At 34.2% G+C, this 13888-nt stretch overlaps 1 protein-coding gene across 12 annotated transcripts in view; it reads right to left on the bottom strand.

Annotated features, from left to right (window-relative positions):
• MAGI2 (membrane associated guanylate kinase, WW and PDZ domain containing 2) overlaps positions 1-13888 on the bottom strand; it is a 1320050-nt gene that overhangs the window by 774360 nt on the left and 531802 nt on the right. The window lies entirely within an intron of this gene.

Genomic DNA, 13888 nt, shown 5'->3' with positions numbered 1-13888 from the left:
CCAAATATTATAAAATGTGGACATCACTCAAGTCAATATAAAATATTTTTACTGTTCAAATAAATTATTATTGCAGATCCATCAAAACCTATAATATCAAGGCAACCACTACTCCTTTGTAGGGGACCAGGGAAGGCAGGACAATTGTGCAGGCAGTCACAAAATGTAACTTATTAATCAGAATTCTCAATTTAAGATTTAAACTGTGTGAGACAATTTGAAAAGGTTATCTGTCAACATAAATATTTTAAATAAACAAGTCCATAGCACTTAGATTACTGTCTTATAATTGTAGAATGGAACTGGTGTCTCATGAGGAAGAGAATTGAATTGGGATCAAAAGCACTGAGTATTAAGAAGTTAGTTTTCAATACACTAAATTTTAGTAGCAAAGTATAGAAATCTTTTTAGGCAGCAAAGAAGGAGGATGGTAGATGAAAAGGAGGGAGGACAGAGGAATGGGAACTGTTAGATATCTAAAGGAACTATCAAAAAGAACTGTTACTTTTAAAATGAAAGTTAAACCTTTCAGCATATCTTAAGAAAATTTGGAAAAATTTCCAGTGGCAAATTATTTTAAAGTCCAACTGGTGCTCTCTGCAAATATTCATTGGTGCTACCTAATTATTACCCAGAGTTATTGGTATTGTCATTTTCTTTTATATTTTATATTCATCAACACACACACACATACACACACACACACTCACACACACACACACACACACACACACACGGAGATTTAAAATGCCTTGTAAATATTGCTTAATAATGACTAAATTCTGATGAAGTTTCTCAGATTAGTCTTTTCACTTTCAAGTGATCATATTAATTAAAAGAACTAAATTCAATGTACTGTCATGTAAGATATGGGCACTTGGTTATTGGTAAACACATTTAAATAAAGATAAAAAATAAGGTTTCTTCTGAGTGTACACGTCTGTCTTAATGGTGACTGTGTGAAGAAATATAAAATATTAAAAGCAAATTAAATTAGTTACAAAACTATAATCACAGAGAAGCTAAAAATGATCTGGGAGTCAAACATAAATGTATTGTCTTTTTTAACTCTTTAGCTATGATTCAATTGTTTGTGCTAAACTGAGGGTTCTTCTTTTCTAACTAGCTAGATCCCTATTTACCTTTTCTGAAAATTATACATGTATGTGTTACTCAATATTTACTGAAGGCTTATTATCTATAAAGCATTAGTATGGGCTATTATTCACATTGAGGGTGAGCTCTTGAATGATTTGAAAACTCATATAAGTACACCAAAAAATGTGTGAATGTTTATAGAAACTTTGTTTAAAATAACTCAAAGCTAGGGGCAACTGGGGGCTCGGTCGGTTAATCGTCTGACTCTTGGTTTAGAGTCAGGTCGTGATCTCACAGTTTTGTGACTTCGAGCCCCATGTCAGGTTCTTGATAGCACAGAGCCTGCTTGGGATTCTCTCTCTCTGCCCCTCTCCTGCTCACACTCTCTGTCTCCCTCCAAAAAAATAAACTTAATAAAAAGTATTCCAAAACTGGAAGCAACCAAGATGTCCTTCAATAGGGGAATGGATAAACAGAGTACGTTCATACAATGAAATATTATTCAGGGATTAAAAGAAATAAGCTATCATGCCACAAAAAGGCACAGATGAATCCTAAATGCATATTGATAAATGAAAAGAAGCCAGTCTGTGCTGCCTGAGTGGCTTAGTCGGTTTTGCAACCAACTCTTGATTTCGGCTCAGGTCATGATCTCGTGATTGGTGAGGTCCAGCCTATGTCAGGCTCCTTGTGATGATGCTGAGACTGCATGGGATTCTCTCCCCTCCCCTCTCTCCCTGCCCCTCTCTTCCTCATGTTCTCTCTCTCAAAATAAATAAACTTAAAAATAATAAATAAAGAAGCCAGTCTGAAAAAGGTACATAATATAGGATTCCAGATTTTTGACATTCTGGAAAAGGCAAAACTAGAGGTGGTAAAAAGATCAGTGGTCATCAGGATATGGTGGGGGTAGGGACAGTGTTGAATAGGTAAACCACTGAAGACTTTTAGGGTGGTGAAACTACCCTGCATAATGCTTCAATGTTGGATACATAACACTATGCATTTGTCAAAGTCCACAGAATTTTACAGCACAAAGACTAAAATAATGTACACAGATTTAAAAAAAAACATTTAGGTGGTCAGGGGAATCCCAAAATGAAATGTAGAATGTGATAAAAAAAAAATCTAACTGTATTCAAATGTATGAAACAACTTCACTGATGGGGGTCAGGGGGAAAGGTGCTATCCTAAGTTAACTTTGAAATAAGCAGAGTCTGTAGGACTAAAGGCAAACAAACAAAACAAAACAACACAACCAGACATTAGCACTGTACTCTAGTTGATAAAATTATGTCCCACAGGGGTACATGTTAACAATTCTGAGCTACAGATAGATATAGATTATATAGATCTACATATAAATGGGTGTCTTTGAATTAAAAAATCAAGTGAGTGGATGGTGAGAGCCAGCGTTCTCACTGTTAGAGCAAAAGTTTACAGACAGGCTGAAGGCATGGTCTATGTGGTACAGGATTAGACTTGGAGACATCATTATGAAGTCATGTTTAGCTTAATGTAGATGCAGGTAGTTACATATAGAAATATTTACAGATATATGTATGCATACAGTTGGTGTAATAAAGGTAGGCCTAAAAGAAAGAGCCTAGAAGCAGCAACATTCCAGGTACATGCAATCTTAGGGCCCAGATATTGGTTTCTCATTCTCCAATAAAAGGAACCAGGACTCCATAGTGCAATGTATGATTCTAGGGCTAGTGCAGAAAATATCAAGAGAAGCCTGACACATTTCATATTGTTAGAAAATAAGTATGAGCTAAACATACATGCACACACAAAGTGTAAAATAAATATGCATGAGTCGTACTGATATAAATAAACCATTGCATAAATAAATAAATAAAAGACAACTCTCCATACAAAAGAATTCCAAATAAATTATGTAGATATTCCACCCTCAAGGGAGTGTAGCCAACTCCCTGCCCTTTCAGTATGCGTTGTGCAAAGTGACTTTCTAAAGAGTATAGGATAGGAAGTGGGGGGAAAGAGAGTAATTTTACAGTGGGAAACCTGAGAGACATCACCTCAGGTGATCAAGATCAACATCAAAAGTATAAGCCATGTTGATAGTACCTATGGCAGATATGATATGACGAAAATAAATACTTCTGTAATTCCCACCCCCCCCCACACCTAATTTTACCCTAATCATGATTGAAAAAATCAGAAAAATCCCATTTGAGGAATATTCTACAAAATATGTGACTAATACACCTCAGAAGTATCAAGGGCATTAAAAATAGGAAAAGTAAGAAACTTTCACAACCAAGAGGGGAGACGTAATAACTAAATGTAATATGGTATCTTGAAGAGAATCCTAAAACAATAAAAGGATATTAGGTAAAAACCAAGTAAATCTGAATAAAGTACGGACTTTAATTAATGGTAATGTATCAACATTGGCTCATTAATTCTGACAGATGTGCCATACTAATGTATGACACAACAGGAGAGAGCGGGTGTGCAGTGTATGTGGTCTCTCTGTACTGTCTTCACACATTTTTTAAAAATCTAAAATTGTTCTAAAATTAAAAAAAACTATTAAAAATTAGTTTCACACACTCTAGTAACTGCATACAAAAATGATTCATCTTTTTTGGAAAAATATTTGACTCAAAAACAAAAGCATATCAGTTTCAAAAAACCAAAAGAAGTAAATTCTCTAATCCTTATGTCAAGGCAATGACATTGAATTCAAAGGACAATTGCACATATATTAAACAGCTCTAAATTTATCAGTCTCAACCAAGCATTCTTCAAATTTCACCTGTCTTTTTTTAATGTTTATTTATTTCTGAGAAAGAGAGAGAGAGAGTGCAATTGGAGGAGAGGCAGAGAGAGAAGTAGAGACACAGATTCTGAAGCAGGCTCCAGGCTCTGAGCTGTAAGCACAGAGCCTGATGTAGGGCTCAAACCCATGAACCATAAGATCATGAGTTGTGCCAAAGTTGGACGCCTAAACAACTGAGCCACCCAGGGGCCCCCACATTTCATATATCTTATGCAGCTACAAGTTGGGACACAATGCTGTTGCTAGCAATTAAGCCTGTATATTGATTAATGTTAAAAACATGTGCAAAATCATTTTTATTGATTTATATTATGAAAAGTTTCAATTTCAACTTAAATTATTATTTTTCTCTTCCTCCTTCTGCTTCTTCTGTTTGTTTTTTTTTGTTGTTGTTGTTTTGTTTTTTTATTTTTTAAGTAATTTCTATGCCCAATGTGAGGCTTGGACTCCCAATCCTGAGTTCAAGAGTTGCATGCTTTCCTGAGTAAGGCAGCCAGGTGCCCCTCAACCTAAATTCTTGTGTCTACATAGATCACAAATACTTTTTTTTCTTTGTTTGTTTCTTGAGGTTTCAAATTTCGTTGGTTATGTGCCCTATGATATTGGTAAGACAATATGATATATACTGTCATTTTCTGGTCTTTGTTTATTGAATTTCTGGCAAACATTTTTGTTTGTTTGTTTCACGAAAATGTTGAGATGGAGTTAACAATACAGTAAATCTTTGTGAATACTTTCCACGATTCAGTCAAAGAGCATTGGTAAAGAACACAACATCATAAAGTTCATTGTATTATATTTCTTTCAACGGTTCCATAAACTGGTGATGATTCATAGCATTAAAGTTTGTATATAAATGATTTTAGCACATATATCCATGAGAGTTGTCATAGAGTCTGCTTCAGAAAACTCAGCACAAATATTTCTGGCATATTTCTGTGTATCACATGGAAAAATAAAGCCATAAGAAAAGTATCTCTTTTCTTAAAATTCCCATAAATTCAGAATTTTTATGTAACATATCTGGAGCATCAACTATCATGATGAAAATTAAGTTTTTCATATGTAGCTGAAATCCTTCTTTGATAGTTAAAAAGTCATAAATATCTATTCTAAGAACTTGATTCTTTTTAGCTCATGAACTGAATCTGTAAATTTGGAAGTCTTTTGAGTAGAAAATATCCAAGAAATTAATTGAAGAGTGTCTCTCATATTGCATGACTCATGTAAAGCTAAAGAAAAGAACTTGTGATTTTTCAAATTTTGACTCAATTGCTGTTTAAGATTGCTAGAAAGTTTTTAAATACCATGGACAATTGTTTGGCGGCAATTGAATATCTCTCACTTTTTGTAAAGAAGTCTATTAATCTTTTCTTCATAATTTCCTAACAAAATTTCCATAATTGAAAGAAATGTTTTGTTTTGTTTTACAATTTTCCCATCAAAGTGGTTTTCTTTTTTGTGTTAGAATCTAAGCCATTTTATAGCAGTACAAAATTATAAGCTCAGAACCTGTTAAATATAATTTAAAAATTTTTATTGGACATGTAATTCTTATGTTAGCATCTAACTTCACTGGTCTTTGTTACTGTTGAGAGAAAACTATTAAATTCACTATGTATTATCTGAGAATGTCTCTTTATGATGACCAATTTATTATATCTAAAAATCATTTTATGAAACAAACAGCTTTTCCATTTTGCTTTGCCTTGAGAAATTGCAATTGTCATTCATAATAAAATATGTAACATGTTTATTCAGTCTTTTTTCCCTTTACTATTCCAATTGTAGTATTAGCATCTACATTTCCATTTGATTCCAACCTAGTTGATTCATTAAAAAATTTTTTTTAATGTTTATTCATTTTTGAGTGAGAGAGAGAGCACAAGCAGGGGAGGGGCAGAGAGAGAGAGGGAGACACAGAATGTGAAGCAGGCTTCAGGCTCTGAGCTGTCAGCACAGAGCCCAATGTGGGACTTGAACCACAAGATCATGACCTGAGCCAAAGACAGATGTTTAACTGAGTCACCCAGGCGCCCTATTGCACACCTATTTTATACCTTTCTTTTAAAATTTAAAACTTGTTAATTCTTGCTTTTTAAACTAGAATTTAGTTATAATTACTTATGGTTTTCATAGCTATCACTGCAATTTAGGCTGTCAGCATAAAATATTCAAATAAATATATTACAATTTAAAAAAAAAAGCAGGTGAGGGGTAGCTTGGGACTTGGAATGATGTTCATATACAGCTGATGGCTGGCAGGAAAAAAGTAAAGACATAGCTTCTTTCCAGGCACACAAGTTCAGAAAGGGAATAAATTGTTGAGGGTACCCCTTGAGCCCCAAGTAGAAAGGGTCCAGTGGGCAATCTAGCCAGCCTTTGGATTCATTTAGAAGGCTACTATCTGATAACCACATTTCTTCTTTGGGATTTGAATACTGTATACCAATTGATATATGGGATAAAGGATTCACCCACTTCTCACTGATTTTAGGAAAAAATATGGCAGCCTGTAGAGGAAGTGGGACTAAGATAGGAGAAAGTGACATATTCCTTCTATTTATCCACTTAATAATTTACAGTGTAACATTTGGTTTGAAGTAGAAACCTCCATATCTCATTAAGTTCTATTGATTTTTTTTTCAAATACAAAGCTGAGACATAAGCCTGGAAAACACCTCAATTATACCAGCAAGAAACTGCTATATAAGGTCCATAAGTTATCAGCCAAACTGCAATTTCATTATTAGACTTCATGCCCTGTTACGCTCCATCCAAAAGATATTGTTTTCCACTCTTTAAAATCCTTGTTGCTATGAGTGGGTTAAGTTTTTATATAGTATTGTTAGTCACTCTGAATATGAAATGTATCTAGAGTTGGTTTCACACCATAGTGCAATGAGTTACTGACTGGTCCCACTTAATTCCTGTACATCCACTTCTCCCTTTCCCCCATTATTTCAATTAACATTTTAAAGCAAACACCTCTTCTAAAAACAATTTTTTTCTTCTGAAAACTTATAGTGATATACATTTCCCACTTTCACTGCATAGCAGAATGAATTGTTTTCATTGTTAAAATGTGGTTGAGTCACATATTTTAAGAGTATTATATTTTTCCTATAAATTTTACCCATACTGGTGATTATTTTCACAACTGAACTTTAAAAAGGAAGAGTCCATTTGGTTGCATATGAATTGATGACATTTTTAGGCTGTCATTACCTACAGAAAGAGTGAACCAATGTCTCAACATGAATGAGTGGTAAGTGACCTTTAAAAATGTTTTCAGAGTAAGACTTTTCTTTATTTCTCTTGCTATTTTTAAATGAAATAAACCTGGATTTGAAATATGATAAACTCTAACTGAAGTTGCTCGAAATATGCTCAGGAGTGAAAAACGCCAACCATTTTCTCTTACATATGCCTGAGGGAAAGACATTTTATAAATTAGTACTTAACATGTAAATTGTATTTGTGATTTCTGACTGCTAAGAAAAAAAAATACTAAATATGTTTTTTCATCTTGTGTTCAACTAACATTCATTGAATACTTGACCTATATACCACACTGTTTGTAAAGTATTTTTGGAAATACACAAATATATGAAATCTAATCTCTCTTGTCAAGCAAATTTTAGTTTTTTAGAAGTGATAAAATGCATAAATATAATTCAGTTCATGGTAATTTTAAAGACAGTTGGAAATAAAGTAGTTCAGGTGGCTATTTTTCCTTTGCCCCTTCAGACTCACCCCCTACCATTCTTCACTCTGTTTTGTTTCCCTGCAATCTGATCTGTGTGAGAGACATTTGCAAGCTTTGGCCTCCACTGAGTTTGACCAATGAGGAGAACCAGCATAATCTCAAAAGAGAGAGCTAGAGAAGTAGAATTGGGGTATTTAGGGGATAGTTAGTCTTTTAGCTTCTTTATATGATGTCAAAGTGGGCTTGGATGTATCCCAGAGCCAAGGCCTCAATGCCTAGCAAAGTTTCTTCTTCACAGAGCCTTCACTGGGTCTAGATCCTACCAACTGATCTCTTTCAGGTCTAGAGGTGGTAACTAGTACTTCCACACAGAAGGACCCCAGGCTTCTGCAATATCCCTGCCCAAAATCTGAATTTGAGTGTATAATCTGCTTCATATCAGAATTCCAAAATGGAAGTATTTGAGAAAAAAAAATCACTTCCGTTAGGAATAATTCTGTTATCTTTGATTATGTACTGAATAATGATTAGAATGGAAAAGTTAAAGTTTTTTTTTTCTTTCTACTTGTCTTTCTCTACTCCACAGCCAAAAATCCTTTCTCCTATTGTGAAAAAAATTACAATGTCTCTTATTTTTAAAAATTCAAATATTAGGGGCGCCTGGTGGCGCAGTCGGTTAAGCGTCCGACTTCAGCCAGGTCACGATCTCGCGTCCGTGAGTTCGAGCCCCGCGTCAGGCTCTGGGCTGATGGCTCAGAGCCTGGAGCCTGTTTCCGATTCTGTGTCTCCCTCTCTCTCTGCCCCTCCCCCGTTCATGCTCTGTCTCTCTCTGTCCCCCAAAAAATAAATAAACGTTGAAAAAAAATTAAAAAAAATTCAAATATTAAATTTACAACTCCTGGACAATAGGGACATGACTACCTCTGCTTTCCATGCTTTTTAAAAATTGAGATGTAATTAGCATACCATAAAATATATGCTTTTAAAGTATACAGTACAGTGATTTTTAAATATATTTCCAATAATGGGCAACCATCAAGACTAGATAATTCTAGAACACTTTCATCACTCCAAAATGAAACCTGACACCTCTTAGCTTTCTGTCCAATCAAATGTCTCACTTAGCACTAGGCATCCATCAACCTACTTTCTGTCACTATAGACCTGCTTATTCTATAAATTCCACATAAATGGAATCATATAATATACAGACTTTTGTGTCTGGCTTCTCTCATTTAGCAAAATATTTTCAAGGTTCATCTATGTTGTAGCATGCATCAGTTCTTCATTCCTTTTTATCACCAAATAATATTCCATTTTATGGATACACCACACTGTTTTTACCACCAGGTGATGAAGATTTGGCTTGTTACACTTTTCAGCTATTGTGAACATTTGTATACAAGTTTTTATGTGAACATATGTTTTTATTTCTCTTAGGTATATACCTAGAAGTGGAATTGCACGTTTATATAAGTAACTCTGTGTTTAACTTTTTGAGGAAGCACCAGATTACTTTTCAAAATGGCTGCCCCATTTTACCTTCTTGTCAGCAATGCATGAAGGTTCTAGTTTCTCCTAATCCCCACCAACACTTGCTATTAGTATTTTTTTTTAAACTATAGCCATCCTGGTGAGTATGAAGTGGTATCTTACTATAGTTTCTCCACTGCTATATTAATTAACAAACTGATATAGCATGCAGCATGTTGAAGATGCATTGGTTTAACCCTGTGAGAATAGGAAGTAGCAATAAATTTGATGATATCCCAGGTTTTGACTCAAAAGGAAAATTTTACTCTCCCACAGTCGGATAAACCAGAAATACTTCTCTCACGAAATGAATCTTTTCCCAGTGAAAAGCATATGAGGTTGCTTAGGATGCTCCCAAATCATAAAAGTGTTAAGAAGAAAATGGAAAGAAATACTGACAGGAATTAGCATACCATTCCTCACACTCGGGAAGGAGAGGTCAGCATGGGTTGTAAGGGTTAAAGGATGGAAATGGCAGGAGGAAAATGTGAAACCATCTCCTCAATAAGGACAGAAAATGGGGCTCAGGCTAAGAGCTGAAGGGAGACTAGGTCTTTCGGTAAGTCTTGTGGGCAGCAAGGGCCATTTCCATAGCAGACTGTCTCTAAAAGTGGCAACAAGTAGGAGAAGTAGGGAAAGTAGAGGACAGGAAATGGTGGGCAAGTACCTTGGAGGGTAGGCACCAGCACATTCCTCCTGCTTAAAGGAACAGTGTGTCAGTAAACATGTCATAAAGACATGCATTCTTGTGTAACCCTAAGAAGGGAAAAAACTTCCATCAAAATGACTTGAAATTTACTTTCTCACCACCCAGGCAAAAAGGGGATCTGGTCCAATTTATTCTAATTTGGAAAAAATAAAGTAACATGGCATTCTTATAGATAAGTATGTTGGAGTAAAATGTGTATGAACTGCTTTAAGGCTCCTGTGGCAAAACCAATCATATACTATACAAGACAAGGAGGAATATCATATACTTAATATTGCCCTTGCAGTATGCTTTATGGCCATGACTCTGGCATTTTGGAAGTTCCTGGATATAGAAGTTGTAAAAGATTCTCTTGGTTTGTAAAAATCATCTAATAAAGGTGGAATAAAATTTTCTCCTTTCATGCTTATAAAAGCCTGTTCAATGCTAGGTTGGAAGGCTGTCAAACTAATCACCTACTTTGAAGGTAATATTTTGTGAAATACTCCTTGCTATTCAAAATAGTAGTTAGTATAAATATATTTTTTATCTTTTAAAGATATCATCAGAAATATTTATAATTCCATTTTATTTACAGAAATAATTTCCTATGATCAGAAGACAAATGTTTATTAGTCTGAGCAATAGAGCAGAAAACTATAATTGCTTTTTTCTTAGGAAGGTGTTGGTTATTGGTCAGCTTGGTTATTCTCTACCTAGCCATATAATAGACTTCTTTCCACAATGCAGGAGTACCCACAAATCTTGATTTTTCTCTTTATCTTGACTTCAGTGTTTTCTAGTAAGAAATCATTGCAGTATGGTAAGAGAATAAGCTATGGATAATGCCTAGAATTTTCTTTCTTTTGGCAGCCATCCTATCAGCAGAAGTCAGTGTTTTTAATATATATGTTGGTAACTAATTCTTATAGCACACAATCAGTTTAAGTTCAGAAGCAGGCTACATTTCCAGTACGATGCAAGTGATCTCCATTTGCTTACTTCCACCCTTACCTTCTTTACAGAAGAGAAAAAACAAAACAAAACAAAAAAAAACAAAAAAAACCCCAAACCAACTGAAGCATATGGAAGTCAAGGAACTCACCTAAAGTCATGAAATAAGTTAGTGAGAAAGTTGGAACTTGAACTGGGTTTTTAATTTTGTAGAGTCCTAGTGCCTAAGCTTATATGGCAATGTCCTCATCACTCGTCCTCTACACCCTAAATGCTTTACCTTAAGGCATTTAAGGTGTTAAACTCCTCATGCTAACGCCCATGAAACCAACATTTCCAGCTCACTGTAAGCTCTATAAGTACAAGTATTTTTCTTAGAAGTTGTATCCAGTTCTCCTTTCTGAATGCTTATACAGGAGTATAGGTCACTATTAACTCATGCATGTAACAATAATTGAAATTCTTGCTGAGTTATTATCAATGCTTACTGATAGAGAAGATTGAGTAGAGAAGTTCACATGAATAGGAATCAGGAGAAATATAAGTATAGTTTATCATAGGCTTTCCCATACATAAATTCACTTAATTCTTCACAATTATCACATGAGTTGGACATTGTTCTTATCTCTATTTTATAGTTGAGACACAAATTAATTAAGTGCTTGACCCAAACAACACAGTCAGGATGTGGATCCCAGTCTTGGAACTCAAAGTTCCCTGCAAAAATCTCTCTGTGGTACCTTCAGCCTTTCAAATGCCACTAAACCCACCTTATTAATTTCTCACTTCATGTTTTTGCATATTGTTCCTAGTGCAAATTTTTGTCAAGGAAGTCATCTTTAATGAAGCATACCCTCATCTAACTACTTGTCATGGTATGTGCATCCAATATTTATGTTTTTTTTTAGGTCAATGTTCACCTGTTGACATGTTCTTTATAAATTTTCTTATGTCAATTAGGTATTAGAGACATTCAAAGTTTTTCCATTTTTATTATGGAAGATAGTTGGTCATTATGGAGATTGCAATATCAAGCTTATCTGGAGACAAGTCTAGTCTTATTATTCTCCATTGTATCCATCAGATAATTAATTTCTGTTGGAGAGCCCTGGGTGCCTCAGTCAGTTAAACATCTGAGTCTTGATTTTGGCTCAGGTCATGATCTCACGGTCCTAAGACTGAGCCCTGCATCATTCTGTTAAAAAAGATCTCATCAGGACATAAAACTTTTAATACTCTAATAAGAGGTAACATTGAAATAAAACATATCTTTCTTAATAACAAATGTTTCTTTAGTTTTGGCCACATGTTGGCTATTTTTTCCTTTAATTCAACTATTTTATTTTATCTTATTTTATTTTTTTTATTTTATTTTTTATTTCAAGTAAAATTAACTTAAGAGTGTCATATTAGTTTCAGATGTACAATATAATAATTCAACAATTCTATGCATTGCTCAGTGCTCATCATGATAAATGCACTCTTAATCCCCTTTATCTATTTCACCTCATGCACTGAACCCATATCCCCATCTGATAACCAGCAGTTCATTCTCTGTATTTGAGTGTGTTTTTGTGTTTGTTTTTTCTTTGTTTGTTTCTTTGTGTACTAAATTCCACATATGAGTGAAATCATACAGTGTATGTCTTTCTTTGATTTATTTCACTTAGCATTATACCTTCTAGGTTTATCCATGTCGTAGATGACAAGATTTCATTTTTGTTTTTTGTTTTTTTGTTTTTTTTTTATGGCAGAGTAATATTCCGGTGTGTGCGTGCCTGTGTGTGTGTGTGTGTGTGTGTGTGTTGTTTATCCATTTTTCTACTGATGAACACTTGGTTTGCTTTCATATCTTGACTATTGTAAATAACACTGCAGTAAAATAGAGGTCCATATATCTTTTGGAGTAAGTGTTTTAATTTTCTTTAGGTAAATATCCAGTAGTAAAATTACTGGATCATGTGGTAATTCTATTAAAAATATTTTGAGGAGCCTCCATATTGTTTTCCACAGTTGGCAGTACTAATTTTCATTCCCACCAACAATGTATAAGAATACCTTTTTCTTCACATACTTGTCAACACTTGTTATTTCTAGTGGTTTTGATTTTAGCCATCTGACAGGTGTAATGTCTCAGTGAAGTTTTAATTTGCATTTCTCTGATGATTAGTGATATTGAACATCTTTTCATGTGTCTGTTGGCCATGTATGTCTTCTTTGGAAAAATGTCTATTCAGGTCCTCTGCCCATTTTTAATTATTTGTTCGTGTTCTTTTAATTGGATTATTTGTTCTTGTGTTCTTCACAATTAAACGTTTCTTTAGCTTTGGGGGCATGTTAGATTATATTTTAAATTAAAATATGTTTTTAACTTAAGTGTTATAATGAATTCAAATTACAAAAGAAATTCTAGCCAATCTTGTAGACTAAATTTTATGATTTTAAAAATCCTTCATTTTATGTTACTACGGCCTTGATTTTTCTTACAAGAATTACCATTCCATTTTCTCTGAAATCTAAAATACGTTCCATTTAAAGTGCTTCACTAATAAAGTGGCTTTTGGAAACATCACCTAAATAAGAACTCAACATCTCAAAAATAGCCACTGTAAAAACAAATACCAAAACCAAAACAAAAACAACTACTTTAGAATTGCAGGCTTTCAGCTGGGCACACACATTCTTTTATTTTAAATAATTTCCCTGCTACATAACTTTGGTTTCCTTGACATTGTAGGTTGACCCTCCTCATGGATCTTCATAGCATCCATTTTTCCTGAAATTTAACCTTTGAATTATGAACGGGTAACACTTGCTATAAGAACTTGTTTGAAATAATAATCTGTGGTGGATCTAGTCAATTAAATTGACATGTCCACCTTTATCTTCAATAACCTGTTGAGTTATCCACTTGGGGATGACATTTCTTTATGTGTATAAATCCTAAGAAGCAGTTATAAATTTCAAAAACTTCAACATTGCATATATTTGATAGTTACCACTGTTCCTTATAGAATCATTTAATCAAGGTCAGGTTAACTGGAGGCTGAATGTTGGTGATACAGGGTAGTTGATCCTGCACCTATAATATTAG

The sequence above is a fragment of the Acinonyx jubatus genome, chromosome A2, assembly GCF_027475565.1.
Source record: "Acinonyx jubatus isolate Ajub_Pintada_27869175 chromosome A2, VMU_Ajub_asm_v1.0, whole genome shotgun sequence".
NCBI classification, from domain to species: domain Eukaryota; kingdom Metazoa; phylum Chordata; class Mammalia; order Carnivora; family Felidae; genus Acinonyx; species Acinonyx jubatus.
Note: the sequence above shows the minus strand (reverse complement) of the source record. Positions and strands in the feature narration are given on the sequence as shown.